Source organism: Aedes aegypti, chromosome 2 (assembly GCF_002204515.2).
Source record: "Aedes aegypti strain LVP_AGWG chromosome 2, AaegL5.0 Primary Assembly, whole genome shotgun sequence".
Taxonomy (NCBI): domain Eukaryota; kingdom Metazoa; phylum Arthropoda; class Insecta; order Diptera; family Culicidae; genus Aedes; species Aedes aegypti.
The window spans coordinates 123,471,131-123,499,059 of NC_035108.1; the positions used below are offsets into that span (position 1 = coordinate 123,471,131).

A 27,929-nucleotide genomic window follows, 5' to 3' on the forward strand; every position below is an offset into this window, starting at 1 on the left:
CGTGGAATGGCGTGGAGCAGCTGTGGTTAGCGATCGAACTAGCTGACCGAAGCCTCTATACGTGTGCCATCTATGTTCCTCTTGATAGAACACGTGATGATTCATTGCTCGACGCACACATGAGTTCAGTACAATCTATTGTAGACATGGCTTCGCCCAAGGACGATATCTTGATTATTGGTGATTTTAACTTGCCTGGAATATGCTGGAAATCTTCCAATAATGGATTCCTGTACCCGGACGTTGGTCATTCGACTCTTAATGTTGCTTCGAATAAATTTCTTGACGGTTACAGTTCTGCTACGCTACGGCAGATTAACCATATCGTGAACGAAAACGGCAGAAGTCTCGATTTGTGCTTTGTTAGCTCTCGCGATGTTGCTCCATCAATAGCTTTAGCCCCAGCACCGCTGGTGAAATTTGTTCCACACCACCCTCCGCTGCTTGTTAGTATAAATAGTAAAATTATCGAAGATTGCAAAGAGATCCCTTCTTCAGTCTTTTACAACTTCAAAAATGCAGATTATGACAGCATCATTCGCGTTCTTCAGACGATTGATTGGGCAAACATCCTTGATGAGCATGATGTCAATAGTGCGGCACTTACATTCTCCCATATTCTTTCATATGTGATTGATCGACATGTACCCAAGAAAACTGTATCAGTGTCCAATGCAGCATGGCAGACATCTGAGCTACGAGATCTAAAAAGACAGAAGAAAGCTGCTTTGAGACGGTATTCTAAACATAAAAGTCAGGAGCAAAGAGACCATTACGTCAGACTCAATAGTCTATATAAAAGTGCAAGTAGAGACTGTTTTCGTCGGTATCAGACCGGCATACAACGACGACTCAAAAATAATCCAAAATATTTTTGGAATTATGTTAAAAAACAGAAAAACGAGTACGGATTGCCTTCTTCGATGAAATGGAACGATACAGTAACCTCTGATCCACAAGCCATCTGCGATATGTTCGCTTCTAAATTCTCCAGCACTTTCTCTAACGAAGCTCTATCGGACCAGCAAATAACATCAGCATCAGCTAATACTCAGTTGACCGGTTTAGTAATGCCCGATGTGACTGTCAGTAACGAATCCATTGTAGAAGCATCAAGTAAGCTTAAAGCTTCAACGTGTCTAGGACCTGATGGAATTCCCTCCCTGTTTTTGAAGAACTGCATTGACTGCTTACTCGTTCCCCTGCGAACAATTTTCAACAAATCTCTATCATCTGGAGTGTTTCCTGCGTGCTGAAAAAATGCGTATATGTTTCCAGTTCACAAAAAGGGAGACAGGAAGAATATTGAAAATTATCGTGGAATATCATCACTGTGTGCTGTTTCCAAACTCTTCGAGCTGGTCATAGTAGACCGACTATTCTTTCACTGCAAGCAATTCATCAGCCCTAATCAGCATGGATTCTTTTCCGGACGATCAACCGCGTCTAATCTATTATGTCTCACCACATACGTGGCTGAAAGCATGCGCCTAAAATCACAAACAGATTAGCGTTGGGCAAATTTGTCCAGAACATCGATGTTACTGAATCGATTCACATTTGAACTGCCGAATCGATTCACCGATTTAATCGAATCCTTTGAATCGATGTTTTCGAATCAATTCGAATCGGATGAAAATTAACATTTATAAAGCTTGAAATGAAACCAAATGCATCTGCATTCGATTTCAACATCTTTCAATCAAATAAGTTTCTAAAATCAATCGAACAGACTTACTACTTCAAGATAAGTTCAAAATATGGTTTCTTTTCCACAAACTCATAAAGAAATATTTCACGATTTCAACAAAATAAATCGAATCAAAGAATCGAATGAAGAGAATCGATTCACCTGATTTTGAATGCTTACTTACTTTTGCTGGCGCTACGTCCTTCAAGACATGACCTGCGCCACAATGTTACGCCAACTAACTCGGTCCATGGCTGCTAACCTCCAATTCCTCGATCGCCCCACACTTCCAAGATCCTGCTCCACTTGGTCAAACCACCTAGCTCGTTGCGCTCCCCTTCGTCTTGTACCGGCCGGATTTGAGTTGAACACCATTTTTGCGGGATTGTTGTCCGGCATTCTCACAACGTGTCCCGCCCATCGTACCCTTCCAGCTTTGGCGACTTTCGTGATACTGGGTTCACCGTAGAGTTGCGCAAGCTCGTGGTTCATTCTTCTCCTCCATACGCCGTTCTCACATACTCCGCCGAAGATCGTCCTAAGCACACGTCGTTCAAAAACTCCTAGCGCTTGCAGGTCCTCTTCGAGCATTGTCCACGTCTCATGCCCGTAGAGGACTACCGGTCTTATTAGCGTCTTGTACATAGTACACTTAGTACGGAAGTGAAGTTTACCAGACCGCAAGGTCTTGTGGAGTCCATAGTAAGCACGACTTCCGGCGATGATACGTCTTCGAATTTCTCTGCTGCAGTTGTTATCCGACGTTATCAATGATCCGAGGTAGACGAATTCGTCAACCACCTCGAACTCATCCCCGTCGATCGTCACGCGTCTGCCTATGCGAGCTCTATCGCGCTCGGTTCCTCCAGCCAGCAGATATTTCGTCTTCGACGTATTTACCTTCAATCCAACCCGATCTGCTTCACGTTTAAGCCTGGTATACTGTTCAGCAACCACCTGGAACGTTCTTCCGACAATGTCCACGTCGTCAGCGAAACAAATGAACTGGCTGGATTTATTGAAGATCGTGCCCCGCATGTTGAAGCCCGCCCGTTTCATAACACCTTCTAGCGCAATATTGAACAGGAGGCAAGAAAGACCATCGCCTTGTCGAAGTCCTTTGCGTGTTTCAAACGGGTCCGATAAAGCACCCGATATCTTCACACAGCACTGCACACTGTCCATCGTAGCTTTGATCAGTCTAGTCAGTTTCCCGGGAAAACCGTTCTCGTCCATAATCTTCCATAGCTCTTCGCGGTCGATGGTATCATAGGCCGCTTTGAAATCGATAAATAGGTGGTGCGTAGGGACTTGATATTCGCGACACTTTTGGAGGATCTGCCGCAACATAAAGATTTTGAATGCTCCAAACATCGATTCTAAAAATCGATTAATCGGAAAGCAAACATCGATTTTCGGAACATCGATTCAAAATCGCCCAACGCTAAAACAGATGTTCTATATTTGGACCTAACTGCAGCATTCGACAAAATCAATCATGAAATCGCGGTAGCGACGCTCGAAAGGTTTGGTGTTCACGGTGCACTTTTAAGCTGGTTTAAGTGGGCGTCGTTCACAAGTCGTCATTGGTGAGTCTAAATCAGCATATTTTCCGATTCCATCCGGTATTCCACAAGGCAGTCATCTTGGACCGTTGATATTCCTGTTGTATTTCAATGACGTCAACACCGTTCTAGATGGACCAAAACTCTCTTTCGCTGATGACTTCAAGCTGTATTTTAAAATCAATTCTGACGCCGATGCCTGGTTTTTGCAACAGCAGTTAGACGCTTTCGCTCAATGGTGTCACAGTAATCGTATGACCGTAAACCCAGAGAAATGCTCGATTATTACCTTTTCCCGTTTGAAAAACCCGAAATTGTACAACTACACCTTCTCTGGCGTCATTCTGGAAAGAGTTGATCGAATCAAGGATCTTGGAGTGATACTTGACTGTCAGCTGACTTTTAGACATCACTTGTCGTACATGTTGCACAAAGCTTCAGCATCCCTTGGATTTATTTTTCGAGTGACCAAGACGTTCACTGACATTCACTGTTTGAAGGCGCTCTACTGTGCGTTGGTTTGTTCAATTTTGGAGTATTGTTCAACTATATTGAGTCCATACTATCAAAATGGAGCTGAAAGGATAGAGTCTGTCCAAAGACGTTTCGTTCGATTCGCTCTTCGCCGGTTGCCGTGGCGCGACCCATTTCACCTCCCGAGCTATGAAAGCCGATGTCGCCTAATTGGCTTAGACACTCTCAGAACATGCAGAGATGTTGCCAAGGCCCTTCTGGTTGCTGACGTTTTGCAGGGCCGAGTCGATTGCTCGGAAATCCTACAGCAGGTTAATTTATACATACGACCAAGAGCTTTGCGTATCACCTCAATGCTTCGGCCACAAACCCAACGTACCAATTACGGAGTTAACTGCGCCATAACCGGTCTACAAAGGACGTTCAACAGAGTAGATGCAGAATTCGATTTTAACGTGTCACGTGACGTGCTTCGTGGTAGATTTTTTACTGTTTTCAGATAGTTTTTAAGTGTTGTGACTTTTAAATATTTTTTGTTTGTAGTCTGTGTATTATAACCAATTATTAATAACCATCATTGGGGCTCAATAGCCTGTTGATGAAGAAGAAAATAAATAAATAAATAAACAGATATGCTACAATGCTTTCATTTGAGAATAATTTTGTTCATATTGGTTTGTTCTTGCGAACGCAGCAACCATTTATGTCGAAAAAGAGCCAATAAGGTTGGGCAGGCCTGATCTACCCTTAGTGGAGTTATCCCATTCCTGTTGCCAGCTTCCGAGCGTTTCCTCTTTACACGCGTCGCGGACTCCTGTGGTACCCCTTTGGTTGAAGCATTGAACATCTTCCTTGATGATGAGCCCGATGTGCGTCATCCCGGCTATGATACACACGGCCTCTTTAGATACCGTCCGGTGTGCACTTGCTACTCTTAAGCACATTATCCTGTACGTGCTTCCCAACCGCTTTAGGTTTCTGCTCGTCCTAAGCGCTTTTGACCAGATTGGTCCTCCATACCTTAGTATGGATAGCGCCACGCTTGCCAGTAGCTTGCGTTTGCTGGCAATTACAGCAGAGCTGTTAGACATCATCCTCGAAAGCGCCGCCATGATGCCCTTTTACAGCCATATTCAACGTGGCTAGCGAAGCTGAGCTTGTCATCGATCATTATCCCAAGATGCCTAAGGGATCACTTGGACTCTATGGTGCAATCACCTACCGAGATAAGCGTCCGTTGCTCGGACTTACGGTTGTTGACCACCACCACCTCAGTCTTGCGACGGGCCAGTCCTAGTTTCCTAGACTTCATCCATTCCTCAACTATGGAAATAGAGTGCGCTGCTGTCAACTCTACTTCCTCCATCGATTCACCATAGACCACAAGGGTGATATCGTCGGTGAAGCCAACAATCTTAACACTCGTCGGAAGTACGTCATTGTACATCGCTTTCCATAACAGCGGGCCCAGGATTGAAGCTTGAGGTACTCCCGCGTACTACACACTTTTCTGCCCCTCCTCTGTGTCGTACAGTAGAATCCAAAAATAGCTTTCTAGAAGCTTACACAACTGCACCGGTACCTTGAGGCGTTGAAGTGCGTGTGCTATTGCTTCCCAGCTTGCGCTTTTGAACGCATTCTTCACATCCAGAGTGACAACTGCGCAGTAACGGATGCCGCTCCTTTTATGCTCGATTGCCACCTCAGCTGTCTGAACGACCGACTGGATGGCGTCTAGAGTAGATTTACCTATTCTGAATCCAAACTGGTTGTTGGACAGGCCGACCGCACTCTCCGTATGCGGTACTAGCCTGTTGAGAATCAACCTCTCCAATAACTTGCCCGTCGTATCTAGTAGACAGATAGGTCTATACGCCGATGGGTCCCCTGGAGGTTTCCCCGCCTTTGGTAGTAGCACCAATTTCTGTCGCTTCCATACATCCGGGAAGATTCCTTGATCAATGCAGCGTTGCATCGTGGTTCTGAACATGTCCGGATCCGCGTTCACTGCCGCTTTTAAAGCAACACTCGGGATACCATCGGGTCCCGGTGCCTTGTTTGACGCGAATGATTTCACGACTTCTGCCAGCTCTTCATTCGTCACTCTCGCCACTGCTTCTCCTTTTTCTGCCGCATACGGCGCTGAGGGTCATGGGCGAAGAGTACATCGATTATCGATCGCAGCAACTCGGACGACTTCTCTTGGGGCGTCTATGGCACCTTTGGTCTTAGCCATTACCACTTTGTAGGCGTCACCCCATGGACTAGAATTGGCACACTCGCATAGACTATCAAAGCATGCCCGTTTTCGACTCTTGATTTCCTTTTTGAGAGCCAACTTTGCCTCTCTGAATGCTGCACCGCGTTCTTCTCTTTGTGCTTCTGTGCGTGCGCGTTGCATTCTTCGTCTAGCCCGAAGGCAGATTGCTCGAAGATTTGCAATTGATTCGCACCAGCAGTACACCGGCGGCCTGTTCTCTCTAGGAGGGGCTTTTCTCGGCATGTAAGCATCACACGCTCGTGATATCACAGCAACTAGCTCTTCACCGTTTAGGTCCAGAGTGTTCCGTTCGTGCCGTCGAAGCATGCCGAATGTTTTCCATCCTCGGGCTTGGGTCGAGTTACATCGCGCTGCCTTCCGCCCGCCTGGTATTATACTATAGCGAATCGATTGATCATCGCTATGAGTATAACCGTCATCAACGCGCCAGTTCATGGTACCTGAGCGCCGTTACCTGGGTGCCCTGCGGGCCCTTTCTAAGATGGATGGCATTGCTGGCTATGTCGATGTCACACTGCTCTTTGAGAGCAGCCGAGACCTCCGCTACGTCGGTGACCTCATCCAGATTTTTACACTGGAGAGTCGCTTCAGCAGTAAGGGATCTTACATCAACCCCGTCGCCAAGTACTTCTTGTGCCAGTTGCTTATAGACTGCACCCTTTTCCTTGGCGTCCTTCTTTAAGACTAGGATCATTTAACCAATCCTAGTTCGCCTTATGCTCCGCACGTCTGCGCCCAATGGCGATAGCTTCTCCGTGCTTCGCATCGCCTTCAGAACTTCGGCGTATTTCGCTTCCTCCGTTTTGATAACGAGGGCCTCGCCAAAATTCCAACGTTTCGCTGTTATCGGTTTAGCGCTCTTCTTGGGCTCCGTTTTCAGTTTCCTCTGAACTTTCCTACTCATATCCACGGATTGCTGTTGCCTTGCGCCCGTGGTTCCTGTGGATGCACTGCCTGGTTCGGGTTATCCCGTGGCTCCTTTTTCTTGGCTTTCTTGGCCTTAGGCTTGGTGTTGGCCTCTCCTTTGTTGCCATGTCCTCTTGATCGCGGGGCTTGGCTCGTGCCAGCTTTTCCGCTCTGGCGGACGGCCGCGTAGGTCACTTTTCCCTTAGCAACCATACGTCTTTTTGCCACGTATTCATCCCCGGAAGGTCCTCTCTTCTACATCGCGTATCGAATAATATCATCAGATATATTCGCGTTGCCTGTGAAGGAAAACACTTCGGTCTGATACGACCTAGTGTCTTTTTTGCCTTCTACCTTGCCATGTTGTTCCTTGGCTTTCTTGTAGTTCTCCTTGCAGCTAGGACTGATTGTCGCAATTTCAGTAGACTTGCTGATATTGCTTTTGCTCTTAACAAACTCGATGACATCAAGTTGCTCAGTAGCTACCTGCATTTTAGGGAGGTACTCTCTATTGCGATCCATGGCCTAGATTAGTCCCGGGCTATCGGTCACCTCACATGTTGCACTGAAGCAGCCAGTGCCTGCCGTCGTCACAGTATCTAGGCTTTTGCCCTACACTGTTTTCACTAAAGTTGATGTTGGACGCCTCCTTCCTTGGCGGGAACCTTAGTCGGTTACTGATAGGTCCAGAAGCCTCTCCTACACATTCCGCTAGTTGTTTGTTTTGGTTGATCATCTCTTATGGGTCCCCCTAAGAGCCGCTATCCATCTCCGCTGGAATAGTCGCCTTCATGATCCCATGGTTATCTATGCAAGCAGGGAGGCCATGCTAGAGTTGACATAGTCCTTTATAGGGTCAGGTAATGGCATCTGAGCCTACTCCCGCCCAGTTGGAACAACCAGGCGACGGATTTGGAACGTACTCTAAGGCCTGCCACGGTTTTACGGGACGGGGGCAGCCTGCGCCATTAACCCACTCGCCGTTTCGGGCCAGTGTCACCTGACCCTACTAAGGGAGTAGAATGTCGCTGCTGTCAGCCTCAAAGCATATTATCCAGTATATATACCGTTACTTGTCCTTAGTCGAGCGCTGCCAGTATACATCAATCCTGTTGTGTCGTTTGGCACTCCTGTTAGTTTGGGCTAGGGTGCTTTGGAACACAACGACGATGGGATGTGGTTAGCAGAAGAAGAAAGACAATGTGATGGAATTGGAGACATGGCCGCGGTCGTGGTAGCCGCTCAGGATATACGTGATACCCGTATACCAGGAATTGGGCTGCACCAGGACCTGATTTTGTGCACAATTTTTGGTATAAAAAACTCACAACGATCCATGGGCGGATGGCGGAATGCTTCAATACGGTACTAGGAGACCCCACGCAGCTACCGGAATTCATCACCAGGGGTGTCACATTTCTTCTGCCAAAGGACCACCAAGTCTGTATAAAGTGCTATCGTCGGTAATAGCGAGGAGGGTGCAAGCCCATTGCGACGCCAACAACGTGATGACCGAGGAACAGAAAGGGTGTCGCAGAAACACGCAAGGCTGCAAAGATCAGGTCATCGTAGATGCAGTCATTGTAGGGCAGATGCCCAAAAGCAAAGGAACCTGAGTATGGCGTACATCGACTACAAAATGGCATACGACTCAGTACCGCACTCGTACCTTCTCAAGGTACTGCAGTTGTATAAGGTAGACGGGAACGTCATCAGGCTGATGCAACACGCGATGGGGATGTGGAGCACATCCCTACACATTACCGACGGTACAGCTGTGTTACGGTCCAGGACTCTCAGCATCAGGAGGGGGATTTTTCAAGGAGATACCTTTAGTCCACTGTGGTTTTGCCTGGCCATGAACCCCCTCAGCAAAGCACTCAACCAATGCAACTATGGCTACCAACTGAAAAGTGGGGAAAGGAGCACAAAAGTTACCCACACCTTCTATATGGACGACCTGAAGCTATTTGCGGAATCAGTGCAGAGGCTGCATCAGCTGTTGCAGCTAGTTACGACATTCAGTAACGACATCCGGATGGAGTTTGGTATTAGCAAATGCAGGTCGATGATCAAGAAGGAGCTGCAGGAAAAGTTTTTGTCACGTGTCAACTGTATTCTGAAGAGCTTTCTGTCTGCCGGCAACAAGGTGAAAGCGATCAACACGTTTGCTGTGCCCCTGTTGACGTATAGTTTCGGGGTGGTAAAGTGGACCAAGACTGACTTGGAGGCGATAGAACGAGTAGTACGAGTGGCGTTCACCAAGCACCGAATGCGCCACCCAAAATCGTCCATTGAGAGAGTCACTCTGCCACGTGCAGCAGGAGGAAGAGGCGTCACCGATATCCAGGCACTATGTGTCTCCCAGATCCAGCAGCTGCGGGCATATTTCGTAGAAAGCCAGAACCGCCACGAAATTTACCGCACTGTATGCGAAGCTGACCACGGCTTCAGCGCCCTGCATCTGGCGCAGGAGGATCACCAGCTGAACTGCGACATCAAAACCGTCGATGAGATGATCGCAATGTCGAAGCAGAAGGAGTTGCATGGAACGCACTCCCATCAACTGGAGCTCGAGCACATCGATAAGGTGGCGTCAAACACGTTGCTGGTGCGGGGTGACCTCTTCTCAGATACAGAAGGTTTCATGGTAGCCATCCAGGACCGGGTAATTGCAACGAAGAACTATCGGCACTACATATTGCACGAAGACGTGGAGGACCGCTGTAGGAAGTGCAATTCAGTAGGGGAGACTATCGAGCATGTCGTTGCCGGCTGTTCAATACTAGCTGGATCAGCCTACCTCGATCGTCACAATGAAGTTGCCAAGATTGTGCATCAACAGCTTGCCCTTAAGCACAACTTGGTGGATCGATTTGTGCCCTACTACAAGTACTTGCCTGACCCGGTTCTGGAAAATAGTTGCATAAAGCTGTACTGGGATCGCGAGATCATAACGGACGTCCTCATCCGTGCCAACCGCCCCGACATTGTAGTCTACGACAAAAGAATGAAACGAGTTACACTCATCGACATCGCTGTACCGCTGGACCACAATGTCCAATCAACGTTCTCTAACAAGATAGCGAAGTACCACGACTTGGCGGAGGAGTTGAAGCAGATGTGGCACCTAGAGGACGTCCGTATAGTTCCGGTAGTCCTCTCAGCGACCGGAATTGTCCCGAAATCTCTCCTAAGGTCCCTAGACGAACTGGAATTGAAGAAGGACCTACACAGCATCCAAAAAGCGGTGATTCTTGGAACCTGCAGCATAGTCAGACGGTTCCTGAACCACCATAACTGAGAAGCTCATACAGCAGACTCATTAGGATAAGTAAACCGATAAATGAGATCCACAGAGCCTAATCCCCTTTGGCATACAGATTGCCCGGGGTAGGTGAATGTTTCCAGCATCTTTTGCTGAGAAGTGCCAAAACTCTATAATAATAATAGGTCAAAATTTCTTGTCATTTTTGACTTTAATGCTTTTTTGTTTCTGGATATTTTTGCACCATTATTTCATAAGTTCTCAAAAAACTCTTCTAGCTTTAGAATCTGTATCAAAATTGTTCATTAATCAACTGGATCCTGAGATATTCTCAAATTCCTTGGGGGACCAACGCGTAGCTATAACCCACGTAAATATATCAGGCTACAGAATTTTTATCGTAATTTTCGGTTATCTCCTAGAATATTTGACCGATTTGTATTTTTTTTTTCAGAGTAGCTCCTTATCACCTAGCTTTGTATAGCCCACATTTTTTTATAAATTGACGTAAAAAATAGATATTTTATATGGAAAACGTCGGTCCCCCAAGAAACATTGGAGTTTCTATAAAACCAGATCACCAATGACGGATATCGACATAGATTTTTAAGCTAGAAGAGTTTTTTGATAATTCGTGATAAAATGGTGCAAAAATATCGAGAAACAAAAAAATGATCAAGGTTTGAATATTTTTATTGCGATAAAAAATGAAGGTGCCGGTAAAAGTAAGAAACAATAATTTTAAAAATAAAATTTCTCAATTGAACCCTTGCTCTAAGCCCTTTTGAAAATTACCTTCTTCCTCTTCTTCTTGGCATTAACGTCCCCCCTGGGACAGAGCCTGCTTCTCAGCTTAGTGTTCTTATGAGCACTTCCACAGTTATTAACTGAGAGCTTTCTTTGCCAAAGTTGCCATTTTCGCATTGGTATATCGTGTGACAGGTATGATGATACTCTATGCCCAGCCTTCAGCATGGCTTTGCTTTGTAGCCCCGGACTCTAACCTCTCGGCTAAGGAAGGCCCCTTGAAAATTACCTATTATTTTGAAAAAAAAAAAAAAACTATAAGAGCCAATTCCGATATTCAAAGAGGAAAACAAATTATTGCTTACTAACTTCAAAAGCATTCTCAATCAAAAGAACGTTTTCAAAAATTTCTGGAGGGGTTGCCTTGGAGTAAGTGAGAAGTATTATTAAACAAATCAAAAATATGAAAGCTCCTGGCGATGATGGAATTTTTTAAATTTTCACCAAGAAACTTCCAGAGAGACCCTTATTATTTTTGTTTGATATATTTAACAAATGGTCCACATCAACGAAAATTCAATGAATCATTGGCGAAAAACAGTTTGTATTCCGGCATGGACATTCGACCAATCATCAACTATCACGTGTAACGAAATTGATTCGTTCCAACAAATCCGAAAGTTATTCAGCGGGTCTTGCTCCTTAAGACATAAAAAAAGCATTCGAAAGTGTTTGGTGAGAAAGTTTGATTTTGAAATTGAATAAATTTAATTTTCAAACATATATTGTTAGAATAACCCAAAGCTATCAATTTGACAGATAACTTTGGGTTATTCTGCACTTCATGTTATTTATCAGAACTCCATGTCTGAAGGACTTCCTATAAGAGCTGGTGTTTCGCAAGGCAGAATTTTGGGATCAATATTATACAATATTTTAACATCTGACTTACCTTAGTTACCTCAGGGATGTCAAAAATCTTTGTTTGCGTGTGACACAGGCCTTTCCGCCAAAGAACGAAGCCTACGTGTCATCTGTAGTAGATCGCAAAAAAAGTTTGGATAGTTTTTCTTCATACTTGCAAAAATGGAAAATTTCTCCTAATGCTTCTAAAACTCAACTAAAGATATTCCCACATAAATCAAAAGCTCTTTATTTGAAACTTTTAAATAGACATGTTGTCACGATGAGAGGGGTTCAAATAAATTGGTCAGATGAAGTTAAATATCTAGGGCTTTTGCTAGATCATTAATTAATTTTTCAAAAATCACATTGAGGGCATTCAAGCCAAATCTAACACATATGTAAAATGGCTCTATCCCCTTATTAATAGAAAATCAAAACTTTGTCTTAAGAACAAGCTTTTGATACTCAAACAAATTTTCAGGCCTGCCATGTTGTAAGTTGTAATTGGACTAGCTGTTGACGTACCAGAAGAAAAGCTCAGCAGAGGATTCAAACAATTTTTTTTAATGATTCTGAAGCCCTCTCCCTGGTATGATGCTAATGAATTACATAGAACATCCAATGTTGAAACAATGGAATAAATGTCGAATAACATTATCAATTATTTTGAATAAAAATGTGTGCAATCTCCTATTGACGCAATAAATCCGTTACATATCTATGTAAAATTTGGTTAAATTAGTTGAAAACGTTTTATTTACTCTTAAAACAGGTGAAATCAACTCACTTTTAAAAAATCTGAACCGCTACGGCGAATTAAATGTAATATTTTGTTAATTTAGTTTCATCAAACAAGGTAATTGTGTTTTCTAACACATTATACCTTAATATAATAAATTAACTTATTGTTTGGAATGATCCTAACAAAGAATTAAAAAAAGAGATTTTCGCTATAGGAAATGGTTCAATGATGTGGAATGCTGGAAATGTTTTGGAAAAATGGAATTCGAGGCCTTGGTCTATGTCCACCATTTTAACAAGTTTTCGCGTTTTATTCCTATGTAGTTCACGTAGAAATGAACATTTGTAAATCGTAATCAAACCTTGTTTTATTCAGTTTCTGAATTTGCATTTCCAGCAATTGTCAAATGACCCACGTGAATAAATTGCTCACCACTCTCTTCTTCAGCTTCATCGATTGCACCACAAAACCATTATGGTGGCATACACTAACAAAAAAAAAAAACAATACCCACCCACCATTATTCCAACGCTGTCATCGAATGCTGGACCGGACAATTGTGTTTAAATTCGAGAATAATGTTTATTTATTTACCGAAAATGCGGCGGATCTCGCGATTCGTTGCCGCGTCATCCATGCATAAATATTCGCGAAAATTCCACCGCACCAGATGGGAACTTGTGGCAGTGTAAATTTTACGGCTTGGTTCCCCGAGAGCCGAAATATGCCAACTAGCGGAAAAGTTGGGGGTGGAGTTTTGTTCCCGGTATGTGCGGGCAATATGTAGTGGAGGTCAGCTTCTCACATCTGTTGTTACTGCTGCCAATATTGTTTTGTAAATATTGGATTCATTTGCGTGAATGAGTTTTGTACTCGAAGTAAATCAGTACAATATGTATGGAAAGTAGAAAAATAGTATGATTCACGTTAATCCAAATTAAAGTGAAATTGTTAAAATCTGGTAATCAAATTATTTTATCGAAAGCAGTTTGATAAAAAATGAACGATATTTTTGACATGTAATGTTATAGAGTGTTATCATTCTCAAAAACACATATGTAATTATACGTTCTTAAAAAAACCTTTATCTGAAGAAATTATCTCGTTTACTCACCCCAATATATTATACGATATAATTTCGTGATGAAGCAAATTGTACATGCAAGTTTTGTGAACCAATTTGACAATGTTCTCAATATGTACATATAGACCAAATTTCCATAATACCAAATGTGAACCAGAACCAGAAGCTCACAAACTCCATCTGTGACAACCCGAACCAAATCAGATATAGGCTCCACCAGTCAATAGAACTAGCAGCTATTGGAAAACAAATCCCTTCGAACGGAATTATGAAGTTTGTCTTTGCCTTTGCGCAATGGCTTAGCCCTAGCCACGAACGGAAAACTTTCTGTCTGCGTAGCCATCGGAACACGAAAATTTAGTTCCTGTGCGAACGTTTTTCGGTTTTATCTGTTTGAACAGTAGGTCCTTGCATAAATACCTTCCTCACCGCTTCACTCCGGTTATTACTCACAGCCGATTAGGACCGAAAGGATAGGACCCGGCTAGGACGGACATATATTTCCACGCTCCAGATCGAGCCGGAACGAGTTGGAACATTTATCCTCTTTCGTGTCTGTATGGGTATGGTGCATAGTGCCGCTGGATGGTGCTTTGGGCCAAAGTGCTTTTGGGGCTTTCAGTTTTCGATGGAGTAATTTTTAAGTAAACATAGTTAAAAAATCGGGAAAAATATTTTTAGACCCTGAGAATAGTATAATATTGAATAGTTTATACATTAGCATTAAATAATTTGGAACAATCATTAAAATAACATTTTGAAATATAATGTTCGCCAAAACAATCCAAAAACACATAAAAATTTAAAAATGGTCGTTTCAAAATTATATATTTACCAGGAAATACTTCAAATGTTTTAGTGCTTCGTTGTAAAAAAATCTTTAAATTAAAAATATCACTTAGGAGATCAAATTTGAAATTCACTTATTAACAGATTCACAGTTTTCATTGGAATTTAAGTACTTGTTCTGACTTTCTTTTTGCGTCTTTCTATTAACAAGTAAATTTTTCAGTGGATATTTCTAGTACCTATTTCTTTTTTTATTGCCAATAATTATTTTATATACCGATCTTAGTTTTTGGTGGAGATTTTAATGTTGATATGGCAAGTTTTCAAATTGCTATTGCTTATATATTATTTATATATTTTTTGATGAAAAGAAACTTTTAAGAGCTAATTTTCAGCACTGTTGCATAACGATACTGAAAACTTGTACTTTTCAGTTATGTTTTGGGAGTTGAAAAATTCATAACCAAGTGCGTATAACGAATTGCTCTGAATTTCTCAATGATTTCACCTACTTGCCTCTAATTCTACATCGTCAGATGCCACAAAGAAGAAGAAAACCAATACTGCACACAGTGAGTTTGTTTGGAACGGGAATCGTACGTGGTTCCCTCTCACCAAGCACCAATTCTCGCATTCGATACAGAAGCATTAGGGTGCGGCATACTTTTCGAAATCTCTTAAAACCAGAAGTTTGGGTGCTCTACCGATTTCAAATCACATAAAAAGAGAACCCTCATAGTTTGAGTCAAAAATATTGAAATATAGAGGCAAAACAAGCTAGTCGAAGGCAAATTTCCAAGTTATATAATATGACCTCTGAGAAGTTAATATAACTCTGTTTTCAACCAATTTGGTTTCCTTTAGCACTATTCTCATCGGAACTAATTTCATAAAGTTGTGTAGAATATACAATTTGTTTAAAGCTTTAATTAATATTAGTTAAAAGTAGTTTTCTACAATTTTTCCTCATCTCACGAAAAAATTGAACTTTGTTTGACTATAACCTTATAAACACTGAACCGATTTCAAAAAATGTAAATAAAACATATATTCTACCAAAGATCTTATCATTCAAAGGATTTTTAAACAATCTGCAATATGAAGCAGGAATCTGTGAAACAAAAAATGTTATGGTATTAAAAGGGTTTATGCCAAGGATCTGCCAAGTTATAAAAAAACAAATTCATTAAGAAAGTCTTCTATTTCTTCGATATTCCACCTAGAATTCCTCAGAATATTATCTTTTGGTTCGTAAAGGAATTCCTTCAATAATAATGCCAGATTTAATTTTCAGAAATTCTTTTTGAACGCATCTTCAGGATTACCCTTGATTACTCATTTGGAATTTATGAAAAACTTAATAAATTCCTTTAGGAACAGCTATTAAATCCCTTTTCCTCACATTTTCTTTAAATCCTATGAAATACAACCATAAACTTGTTCAAAAATGTCAGGGAAGTCTCTGAGAACTTCTCGAAGAGCTCCTTCAGATATTCGTCAAGAAAATGCATTAATCTTTCTTCTAGAATTGTCACAGTTTTTTATAATCATTCTGAGCATTTACAAAAAAAAAAAAAAAAAAATACAGATTATCGAGAGATTTCACTGGAATTTCCCAAGGATTCCATCAGTTATTTCACAAGTAATGTCTTCAAGCATTGTCATAGGCAGGGAATACTGCAAAGTAATTTGCCTCAAATTGTTTTTGGAAACATTCTTAGAAATTTCTCCAGAAAAACTTCATAGGCTTGACAAAAATGTTATCAGAATATTTCCGATCATTGTAATTTGGTCAGGATTTTTTCTTGTATTCCGTAGAAATTTATTCAGGCATATCTTTGGGATGGCAAAGCAGATTTATCGTGGATTTTTTTCAATTTTTTTGAAGCAGGTTCAGAAGTTTTCCAGTTATTTTTAAATATTACTTTGATTGCATACAGAAGAACATCTAACACGTATCGCTTTATTTCCTCCAGCATCTGTGTCTGAATTCCTCTAACTATTCAAACAGGAACTTTTACAGGGATGATTGAGAATAATTTTAGAGATTTAGAGAGTACTTCATCTATGACATCCGGTTTTATAATCATTTGTCTATGTATGCAATTTGAAACATCAAAATATTATGTGAGGAATTCAATGGAAATAACTCATATATTACTTCTTGGAAGTTTTTGCTAGGTAGTTCTTGAAAGAAAATATGGAGTATTGATTACAAATGTTCAGTAAAAATTGAAAACTTAAAAAAAATCCCAGCAAATTCAGTATTTTTAGAAGGTGCTCTGATCAGATCTACGACGCAACTAAGTAGCGATGCTCTCACAAGAGCGCTGTGCGGTATTGACGTTCACCTTCCGGATGCAATTCGGGATCCTTGTGAACAACAGCTTCGTATCCTATTTTTGTATACTAGAGCACTGAGGGAGCCCAAATAGCCGTAGCGGTAAACGCGCAGCTATTCAGCAAGACCAAGCTGAGGGTCGTGGGTTCGAATCCCACCGGTCGAGGATCTTTTCGGGTTGGAAATTTTCTCGACTTCCCAGGGCATAGAGTATCATCGTACCTGCCACACGATATACGCATGCAAAAATGGTCATTGGCATAGTAAGCTCTCAGTTAATAACTGTGGAAGTGCTCATAAGAACACTAAGCTGAGAAGCAGGCTCTGTCCCAGTGGGGACGTAACGCCAGAAAAGAAGAAGAAGCACTGAGGGAGCCGAAAAAATTCTCAATGGGACGGCACTGGGGCAAGTTGATCGAGTTCCTTTCTTACGGCACGTAAAACCGTATAACACGCTTGCTGTTTTAACGCCATCTTCGATTGAACTGTCAGCACCTGAGCGAAGAGAAGCACACGGTGCCCCGTCCGACCGTTATTATTAAAAAAAAACTGCCATTCAAAACTGAGCACAGGACTCGCATCTCTGAGCCAAAAAGTTTTTACTAAAACATTCAATATAAAGACCCGGATCCTATTCTTGGCACTTTTGATTCACTTCGTCAGTGGATTTTTTTTAAAGCTACAGAGCTCATATTTGGCCACAATGAACGTCGTACTAAAGCGTTTCCCAGTAAACACACCATCGTATATGATGGTATATAAGAGTACAAAGGTGGAGGCGATATACGTACAACTTGCATGCAGCCTTATGGCGCATGTACGTATATCGCCTCCACTTTTGTACTCTTATGCACTATCATATACGAGTTTGTGTTCACTGGGTTCTTATTGCAATGTATCAGACAATCAAGGATGGAAAAAAATCAGCTCTAACGACAAACAACACGGTATTTGAACAGTCCAAGAGGGCCATCGCTCTTGCAGTAACATGATTTCAATACCTCACCACGCGCGCTAATCATAGATATATCGAGCATCTGATAAACTGTTTGTCGTAGGACAAAGGGTTTGTCGGATATTGTTACAAATTGCGATTAATGCGAATCAATTTAAAATTCACGGATAAACTTTCCCACATTCCATGCACGATTGATTTTAGGATCAAAAATTGTGTGCTAGAAGTCATATCGCAGAGTGAAAGCGTGAAAATCTTCCAAAATTTATGAATTCGGTTTGCGAACAATTGATCGTTAGCACACATGCCGAGCGACTCATTTTTCGTCGAGCAAAGTTTGTTGTGATGGCATGACGACTAAGGGTTTATCGTTGTTGCTATGATCGCATGACAAAGAACAACCACGATGCATCATTTGTTTTATCATGATCACTAGATTTCCATCCTTGCAGACAATTCATCCGAGAAAACCCCCCCCCCCCTACCAAATTGAATCACGGAAGTGCTCTGCACCCTAATAGTTTAGTTTATTGGATTGAAAACTAAAAAAAAAATTTCAATATAATGTTGATGTGAAACATTCAATGCTGATTATTATTTTTTCACAGCTAATTTTCGACTTTCACACTAAGTGACCAGCCCACTGAAGTCTGCCGTATTTATTGTACTTAATGATATTAGCTTCTTTGTACATCTGGCACTATGCTTGATGTATACCCCAGGTAACATTGGTAGCTGAATAACAGTTTATTCAGCTGAAAAAAGGCTTTATAAACAACATTTTAGCTGAATAAGCTGTTGTTCAGCTTCAATGTTACTTTGGACGTCTAGTTTCCCTCCGAATATTGTCTTCAGCACTTTACTTCGAAATTATCGTATTCTGCATTCTTAGCTACAACTGGATTTTAACTACATGGCAAACATTCCTAATAAGTACTAATTAAGGTTTACCAATACTTCCGCTCTCTATACCTGCTACCATGTACTTCGCTTTTATAGTATTCATAGTCATCTGTTTATTCATTACTCAGTAGCGGTCGACTCATACTCCTTGGGGTTTGCAGACGACGACTTTATTGGGATCGATCGCAGCGCAGTGGAGCAGGCTTTCGTTATCTTGAAAAGGGGCAACTATAGGATAAGCATGTAATGCCATTTGCTCTACCCAAACGCAACTTACAAAGGGGAACGACATTTCTACACTGCTGCTTAACAAAGGCTTATCTGACTTCATCAATCCTCTCTTTCGTTAATATCTTCGTCAAAATAAACACCTCCGCAATGCTTCTATCTCACGATATCGCGATCCTTAATCGTACAACATTGAAAATGATTTCGAAAAGCAAAGCAGTTTTCAATAATAATGTGAAGGGAGAAACTAAGAAGAGAAAACAATGAAGAGAAAACGATGAAACGATGATTTCAAGTATGCCCAAATGAAACATCATTGTCGATTTGCCCTGTATGAGATGCTGCCCCTTGGCTCTCTAAACACATTTATTTAACGACAGAAGAATATTAAGCGAATAAAATACGACATACTTCTGTGAGCTGGCCATTTAGTGCGAATGCTAGAAGAAAACCTTGCAAAATTCAGGTGTAGGTCAGCGATCCTGTGGAAAGCATCCGTGTTTATTCTTTTATTGACGTGAGCGTTCCAGAGCAACCAAATCATCGCAGATTTAAAACAAACGTTTGATACGTGATCTAATAGGGTCCTAAAGGCTTGTCCCAATTTAAGTACCAAACGCTCAATATTAGGCTAGGAACACGTGTTTACTCAGTTTTGAAATGTTTCTCGTTGGTTTAAATTCAAAAAACATTTTTTCCGGTTTTTGAAATTTTGTCACACCCCTTGGTTTAAACTCAAGTTCTGTGTACCTTCCGAAATGTAAGAAAGGAACAACCCCAGTGTTACAAAGTTGAACCTCTGTGGCGTTTTTGTCGACTAACTGACCGTCAAACATTATCAGAAGTGTCATTGTTTAAATTTGGGCCCTCTTCTTCAATCAAAATTGAAATTATCTAATAAATTTAGTCGGTTGTATATATTTCTAATTATGACAACGGTAACAATAGCATACTAGTTGAGAACAGTTTGGTTGAATTTTTTAGCATTTTTTTTTAGTTTTTACGTTACTATTGCGTAATTTTAATATACATTATATTGCAATTTTTAGTCAAAAATTTCATATCAAGATTTCTCGAGATTCCTCCTAGAGTTTTTTTTATTGCCCCAGAGGTGCAGAATGACCTCAGGAATCGAGCCCTGTAACATTATCTGCGGTAATATGCACCCTCGGGGCAAAACGACTTTTGGGGGTTTCTACGAATGTTTTCGAAAATTTGTGACAATTTCCTTGGATTTTTTCTTGTCAAATCGTTTTTTTGGGGTTACTTACTATCAGCTCCTGGTGAAAAATTGTTCTCAAGTACTTCGCAAATTTCCTAAGAGAGCATCGTGGGTCGTTTTGCCTCAAGGGTGCATATTATTCCAGATTCCCGTATTCAGTTTTTGTTATGCAATTTATTTTCATAATAACGGTCTGTTAGGGCATCGTGAAACATGCCACCCATTTTCAGGGAGTCCAGAGAGCAATTTTATTGGAGAAAATAAAACGCTCTTTACAGAAAAGTATCTATCATTCTCATTTTTTTATTACATATTTTATGTAGAAATATTTGAATGAAGTTCTGGAGGAACTGTGGTTAATTACGCTTACAGAGATTCTCCTGCGAATTTTATTATTACTTTTTAGCATAAGTTTCTAAAGAAATTTTCACACAAAACTCTGTAGTAATTTTGGTAATCTGGAGAAAATTTATAGATTCGTGGTGTAGTTGTTCGTGTTAATTTAATAATAATTTTAGAAAGTACGCCATGACTAATTTTTTGTAAGGAAGTAATGAAGAACTTTTCGAGAGTTTCGAGAAAAAAAACTTGTATGAATTTAACTAACAACCTCCAGTGAATTACCTCAGGAAAGAGATCAATGGAAGAATCATTGATGAAGTTAATGGAAAATTTAATCCCAGAAAAATAAACAGCAGTGATGACAAAATAAGTATCTTAAGAATATAAAAGGAAAAACTTCTGAATAAATCAAAAAAGAAAATACATTGGAAACTCCTTTGAATCCTGAATTCATCAATGAGTTTATGGAAGAACTTCTTAAAGAATGTAAACTACCTAGAAAGGAAACTACAAACAAACTTTGCAAAAATCGCTACAAGAATCTCTAGACATTTTCCTTGGTGGTTTTGTGTCAGATTCCTGAAAAGAATATTTGCTAGATGAGTAAATTCTGGAGTTACTCTTGGAGAAATGCTGGTGGAATCTATCTCAGGGCATTCTTCGCGGAACTGCATGAAATTCTTATATCCCGGTTCAATAACCGCAATATAACTGAATTGGCGATCTATAGGAACTCCTCCAATCGAATCTTCAGATCTAGAATCTGGAATTTTAAAAGGCGTTAAATGGATCCGTTACTCGGCAAACAAATTGGACTAGCGTTTTTGACTTCAATTTGAGCTCCGTGAAAGAAAAAGAAGGATAGCTGTCCTTCATATATTAATGTTTCATGCAAAAATGGCTCAGAGGCTGTATTAAATGATCGTTTTGCGTAAAATTAATCGATGAACATTTAAGGTTGCTTAAAATCAACCCCTCCCTTTAAAGGAAATTCAGGTTACGCCCATGATTATCAGTTTTACCTTTAATATTAACGATTTGCTGGGTAGTAATTTGGAAAATACGTCATTTTTGTGTAGGTTTTGTTAAATCACTAAGTAAAAACGATTTTTTTAACTATATGTTTTATTCATACTGTTTAAAGATTGCGAAGTATATGCAATGTTCAAACTAGTAGTTGCTCAACCTTCCACTCGGCTGGTATGTTGTGAAACGATGAAATCATAATTAAAAAGTATAGAAATAGCAGTTTTTTGTAAAACTAATTAAAAATACACACTATGACTTTTTTTTTGTTTTGCTTTTATAAGGGTTTTTTTTATGGCCCACCACAATCCTCCACACCAAGAGACTCATTTTCAGAGCCCCCTGGTAGTGGACGCATCTATCGTATTATTTATATTTTATAAAAAAAAAAACAAGCACAATAGGAAACACGTAACATTTAAACAGTTTACATTGAATGGATGAACAGTGATGAGGCATTTATACACTATGAATATATAGGGGGTTTCCCAGTGGAATAAAAATTCCTTTTAAGGGAGCCCTATTTCATGATATTTAAAACTAAATTGGGAGAATTTATTTTAATATTGATTAAATGTGTGAAAACACGACAGATTGTAAATAAAACACGACAGAGTGTAAATCATACTAAATCATACTGGCAACTGATACGGTTCTACAAAAAAAACACTTATACTGGATTTGTAGTGACGTTTTAAACTGGTTTTGAACAACGATCGATTATTCAGAGTTTTCAAACTTTCAGGAAGTGCATTATATTCGGATGGTCCGAAGAAAGAAATTCTCATTTGGCCTAGACAAGTACTGGCTCGTGAGCGCAATAAGTTATTTGCGTAACGAGTATTGTGTTCATGATTAGAAACAGTGAAGCTGAGGTTCTGATGCATATTGGGTTTTTTCAATATATCATACATAAACAAACATGTTTGTAACTTACATAAGCCACGTAAAGGAAGGATGTTGTGCGAAACGTTGGAGTAGAGCTGAACAGTGGAAAATAGTTGCGGTAAATGAAAAATGATTTTGAGGCATCTATTCTGCAAAACTTGAATTTTTTGAAGGTTTGATTTGCTTGCATGACCCCAAACAATAATGAGGTACAACAGATGTGAGTGGATACAACTGTAATAAAAACTTAATAGTGTATGCTTCGGTACAAATGTTTTCACGCGATGCATTAGACCACAAAGGGAAGCAATTTTATTTCGAAGATGCTCTATATGCTCTTTCCAGGAAAGGGTGGCATCTAATATCAGACCAAGATATTTGAAATTTTTCACTTTTTCAATCGCCGTTGTTCCCACAATAGGGTTGTTGTGTGATACAATTTTTTCCTCGGTGAATGAAACAAAATGTATTTTGTTTCTGACAAATTAAGGGAGAGTAAATTTGTATCGAAATATCTTACAAGCAAAAGCATGTCGTGATTGATAAAATCTATAATGCATGAAGTTTCAAAATGAGGATAAAACAGTGCTGTGTCATCAGCAAACAGCCTTGGAGTGCCCTTCAGTGGCAAGTTTCCAATATCGTTTATGTATAAGAGAAACAAAAGTGGCCCAATGTTACTTCCTTGTGGAACCCCAATGTTAACAGTTTGAAGAGAACTTTGCGCATCTTGTAACATTACGAATTGTTGCCGATCACACAAGAAGGTTCTAATTATCTCATATGCCAACCCTCGTATGCCATAACATTCCAGTTTTTGTAAAAGAATATCATGATTCAACGTGTCAAATGCTTTTTTCAGGTCGATGAATAAGCCTCCAACAGTGAATTTATTATCGATTTTTCTGATCAAAAAATCAACAAGCTCTACAATGGCAGTAGACGTACTGCAGTCTTTTCTAAATCCATATTGGAATTTATATAACACATTATATTTGTTCAAAAAATCTGTAATTCTGCTTACAAGCAACTTTTCAAAAATTTTACTAAATACGGACAACGTTGAAATAGGACGATAATTACAAGGATCAGATTTGTCACCAGATTTGAAAATAGGTGTAATTTTAGCCACTTTTAAACAATCTGGATATTTACCTTGTATAAGTATTTGATTGAAGAGTTCCATGAAGATGTGTGAAAACTTGTTAGTATTATATTGAATGATACTGGAGGGAAAGTTATCTGGTCCACAGCTTTTCCTGACATTAAGATCATTTAGAATAGAAGTGACCTCTGGTACATTAGTTTCTCTTAGAAAAATTGTTTGCTCGACGCGAGTTACAGTGCTCAAAGGATTAAGGTTATTACTTTTGATTGGTTTAGCAAGCTTTATACCAATGTTGGAAAAATATTGATTAAATATTTCACATACTTCCAAGCTATTACTTGTTTTATAACCTTCATTGTTCAATTCAATTTTAGTATTAGATTTTTTCCTACCCATAAGTTCATTTAAATTTTTCCACATCTTTGATTGACATGTATGATCTAGAAGACTTTTATAATATTCCGTTTTACATCGTTTTTTTGCTTCATCGGTTTTCTTAGTTACATGTCGAAACATTTCCTTTAAATTATCATTGTTAGGGTCATTTTTAACTTTTTTCAGATATTTATTCTTGAGTTTTATCCATTGCCAAATATAGTAATTAAGCCATGGGCAGTGTTTCGCCTTAGCATTTATTTTTTCACTTTTAATCTTTGTGCATTCTTGCAGCATGTTATTATATGCAGAAATTAAGGTTATAATCGAATCGTTCACATCTTGGCGGCAAGTAAAAGTATCCAGAAAATGTTTGAAGCGCTGGTTTAATAGGTCTTTGTTTACGATCTTTTTTGTTAGCACAATACGCTCTTTAGGATCGTTAATTTTAAATGATGTTACAACAATCAGGTGATCGCTAACATCTGAGTACACTGTGTCGTTTCTGACGAAAGGAAGGTCCTCTTTTCTACTGACAAAGTGATCCAAGACATTGTTACTGATTGGTCGAGTCACATGCGTATTTGAGCAAACAAAATTATACGAGTCCAAGAGACTTTTGTAGCGTGAAACAACATTATTATTCGTCAAATTCATTGGGATATTGACATCACCTACTACAAAAAGAGGACGTGAACCGTGGGTTGACAACAAGAACTCTAACTCATCGTGAAATTTTTCAAAATCATATGATGGAGGTCTGTAAACACCTACTACATCATAGAGAAGACCATTTATTTTGATTTCTACATGAATAAGGTGCATTCCTTCATTGCTAAACGTTTTGACGATATTAAAACTCAAACCACTTCTTATGTACATTGCAAGACCACCAGAGGACGTTTCACGACAGGAGAAGATGGGATCATAATTCGGTATACTAAACAAAGGACAATTATTAGCTTTCAGCCAAGTTTCACCAACGCAGAACACATCTATAGGGATTTTTATACTGTCTAAGAACATAAGCACTTCATCAAATTTTTGCATATTATTTATTCCTCGAACGTTCCATTGTGCTATACGAATATAATTTTGGTTGGTATAAGGGTATTTTAAATTGAAATCATCGATGCTTTCATGATAAAAGTTTATTTCGTTAGCCATTTTACATTTATGAATCAAAAATTTACAACTACACACATATAAAGCTTATTAATTAAAATTATTGCTACTACACTTCCTTTTGGGAGAAGGAGTATCTTTAGGTGAGAGGTTACCTGTGTAACGATTCACCAATTCAATCAAATCGTCCCTTGTTTTTACAATTTCAGGTTTTGAGTTTTCATTTTTCTTAACTAGAACGTTTCCTCCTCTACTAGACCAAACATACTTAATTTTAAGCTTTTCTTGATGTCTTCTCATCTCATTCAAGAGTTCCATAGACAGAGACGTTAACTCATCGCGTATAGTGACACTATTTGGGTAACCATTGATAGTAAAGTTGGGATCTATTGACGTAGACATAATTTTACCACATTTCTTTTTTTGACTAAAGACAGTTTCTTTGACACATTCATCTTTGAACACAACACGAATAGGAACTAACGAATTTTTCGGTTTATTTTTCGAATTTATTCTAGCGGCAGCAGAGATAGCATCAGCAGCTACATCAGCTCCGAGACAAGTAATCATTTTCTGAGCGATTTCTTGAGTATTTTCATCTGGCAAAAAAGGGACACCTAAGATAACTGCGTTTTTGGAATTCGCATCACGACTTGTTTTGTCTACTTGATGCTCCAATTTGTAAACTGTTTGAGATAGATTTTGTTGGACATTTTTCAGCTTATCTACTTCGCGCCGCAAAGATTCATTCTCTTTTTTCAATTCTTGAAAATCGGTAACAATGGCATCAAATTTATTTGAGAGGAAATCCTGGGACTTTTCAATTGCAGTTGTAACCTGCTTCACCTCACTTCTAACACATTGTATTTCTTGAGAGACAGCATTAGCGACAGCTCCCTTAAGTTCAACTGCAAGAGATTCTATAATAGACGACTTGTTGTTCTGCATCTCGGTGATCCTTTGATAGATGCTGGAGCAATTGTGAGAACAGAAGTACATCCTGTCTTTGAAACGCCTTGCACCAATGTTCCGGCATTTATAATGTGCCTCAGAGAAGCAATACATACAAGTGATGATTTTACTAGCATCTTTCTCAATTTTATTGCACTCAACGCAAATAATGCTTTCGTTATCCATACCGACCAGTTTAAAATAACACACAAATCCGAGTCAAATAAAATAAAATGTAAATAAATAAAGGACACCTGTAAGAAAAAAAAACAAAGAAAAATGAATAAATATTACTCACCACACAACAAGGACCTCATAGACAAATAACTCATTGACAAATAACAAGCAGTGAAAGATTGCAATAAAAATAGAAAAAAAAGTATAACTTAGGTAAGAAATCAACTTAAAACAATTATTACTGATAAGCTTCAGTGACCCGTTCAGCCATTTACTTCTTATGTTTCAACTTTTAAATTCTAATCTTTGGTATTAAATGGTTCATTAATTTGAGTCGAGGTTTGCTAGTTTACTGTTTACCCTATTGCAGCTGAATCTGCTGACCAAAAACTACTCAAACTTGCATGCAAGTTATTTCGCCTTATGTATGTCAACAGAACCACGCAATGTGCTACTAGAGAAGACTACTTCAGCACCCATACACCAAGCACGAACCAACGGCTTGATTGTGTACGACGCCCGTTCACCCTCGTTCGCTAAATTTATCTACACTTCCTAGGCTACCGTACAGCTTTTGGTTATATAATTAGAATAAACAGAAACACAGTGTGCGCTACTAGTAGAACTACTTCAGCACCCATACACCAAGCGCGAGCCAACGGCTTGATTGTGTACGACGCCTGTTCGCTCTATTTTCACCTAATCTGTTAAACCAACATATAATTACTCAGACATGTATTTCACTTCGGTCAGAGTTGACAAGAACCAAATTGTGTGCAACAAGTAGAGTTATAACAGCACCAACACAGCTCGATTGATTATTCACGCATAAGTATCGGGAAACATCTGTAAAGCAACAATAACAGCAGCAGTCAACGGATCAATTCAGCAATTCAGCAGCAAACAATTAAGATGTCTATAGTGGAGAAATCATCTCATACAAAAAACAAACTTTTAAACCACTTTTAACGCAATATGGATATCACTGATTACAAAACAATCATAAGAACATTACTCACAAACAGGTTGAGGTGTGCAAAATAATTTTCTAAATGATTTACACTCTTTAAACTTAAGTTGAAAAGTCAATCGTTAGAGACACGTATCAGGTAAACAACAGTGTTGCCAGAAAAAAAAAAGAATTTATAGGTTCGTTTCGAATTGAGCTAGAAATCTTAACAAGAAACTCTTGCCTCACTCGAACTTGGACTCTATACACAAAATTTATGAATTTAATCTTGGAGTTGCTGAAAGATTCAAAACAAAGGTTATGTGAATTTCACCTTTCAAGTTATTTGTATTAAGTACAGCACAGTAACTTTTGCTTTTGAGAAGTTTAGTAAAATAGATCCCACCCTAAGGGGCATCCACCCCCTGCTGAGATACGGCCACGCGTGGAGCAACTCAGAGTCCCAGCAGTGCCAGTGTATTAGTTGGCCCAGCGTGGCTCGTTTTGGGTTGGTTTTGGTTTTGTTTGATGTTTTTGGTGGAGCTGTTATGTTGTGGCACCGAATCGTCCAACGAAAAGTCTGGTTCCCAAGGGAGGAAATCGCCACCACCCATCGGAGTGCGAGTCTGTTTATGTCTGACCGGATATAAATTAAGGGATAATTTTAATTACATTTACACTTTCACATTCTACCAGCTAGCTGTCGGTTGCAACCGATTTTCTGCAAAACCAGCACACAACGACCAGTATCGACGGCCAAATGTTCCTCCCAAAATAGTGGCGAAATTGTACAACGAACCGGGTTTGCAGTGTAAACAGATGCCAGGAATACTCCCATGCCACCGTTGTATCTCTCTCTCACTTGGGACTGATTTCGGAACATGGTG

General features: G+C 39.7%; 1 protein-coding gene across 7 annotated transcripts in view; it reads left to right on the forward strand.

Annotated features, from left to right (window-relative positions):
- The window catches only part of LOC5575117 (peroxidasin), a 519,729-nt gene that overhangs the window by 179,557 nt on the left and 312,243 nt on the right, over window positions 1-27,929 (forward strand). The window lies entirely within an intron of this gene.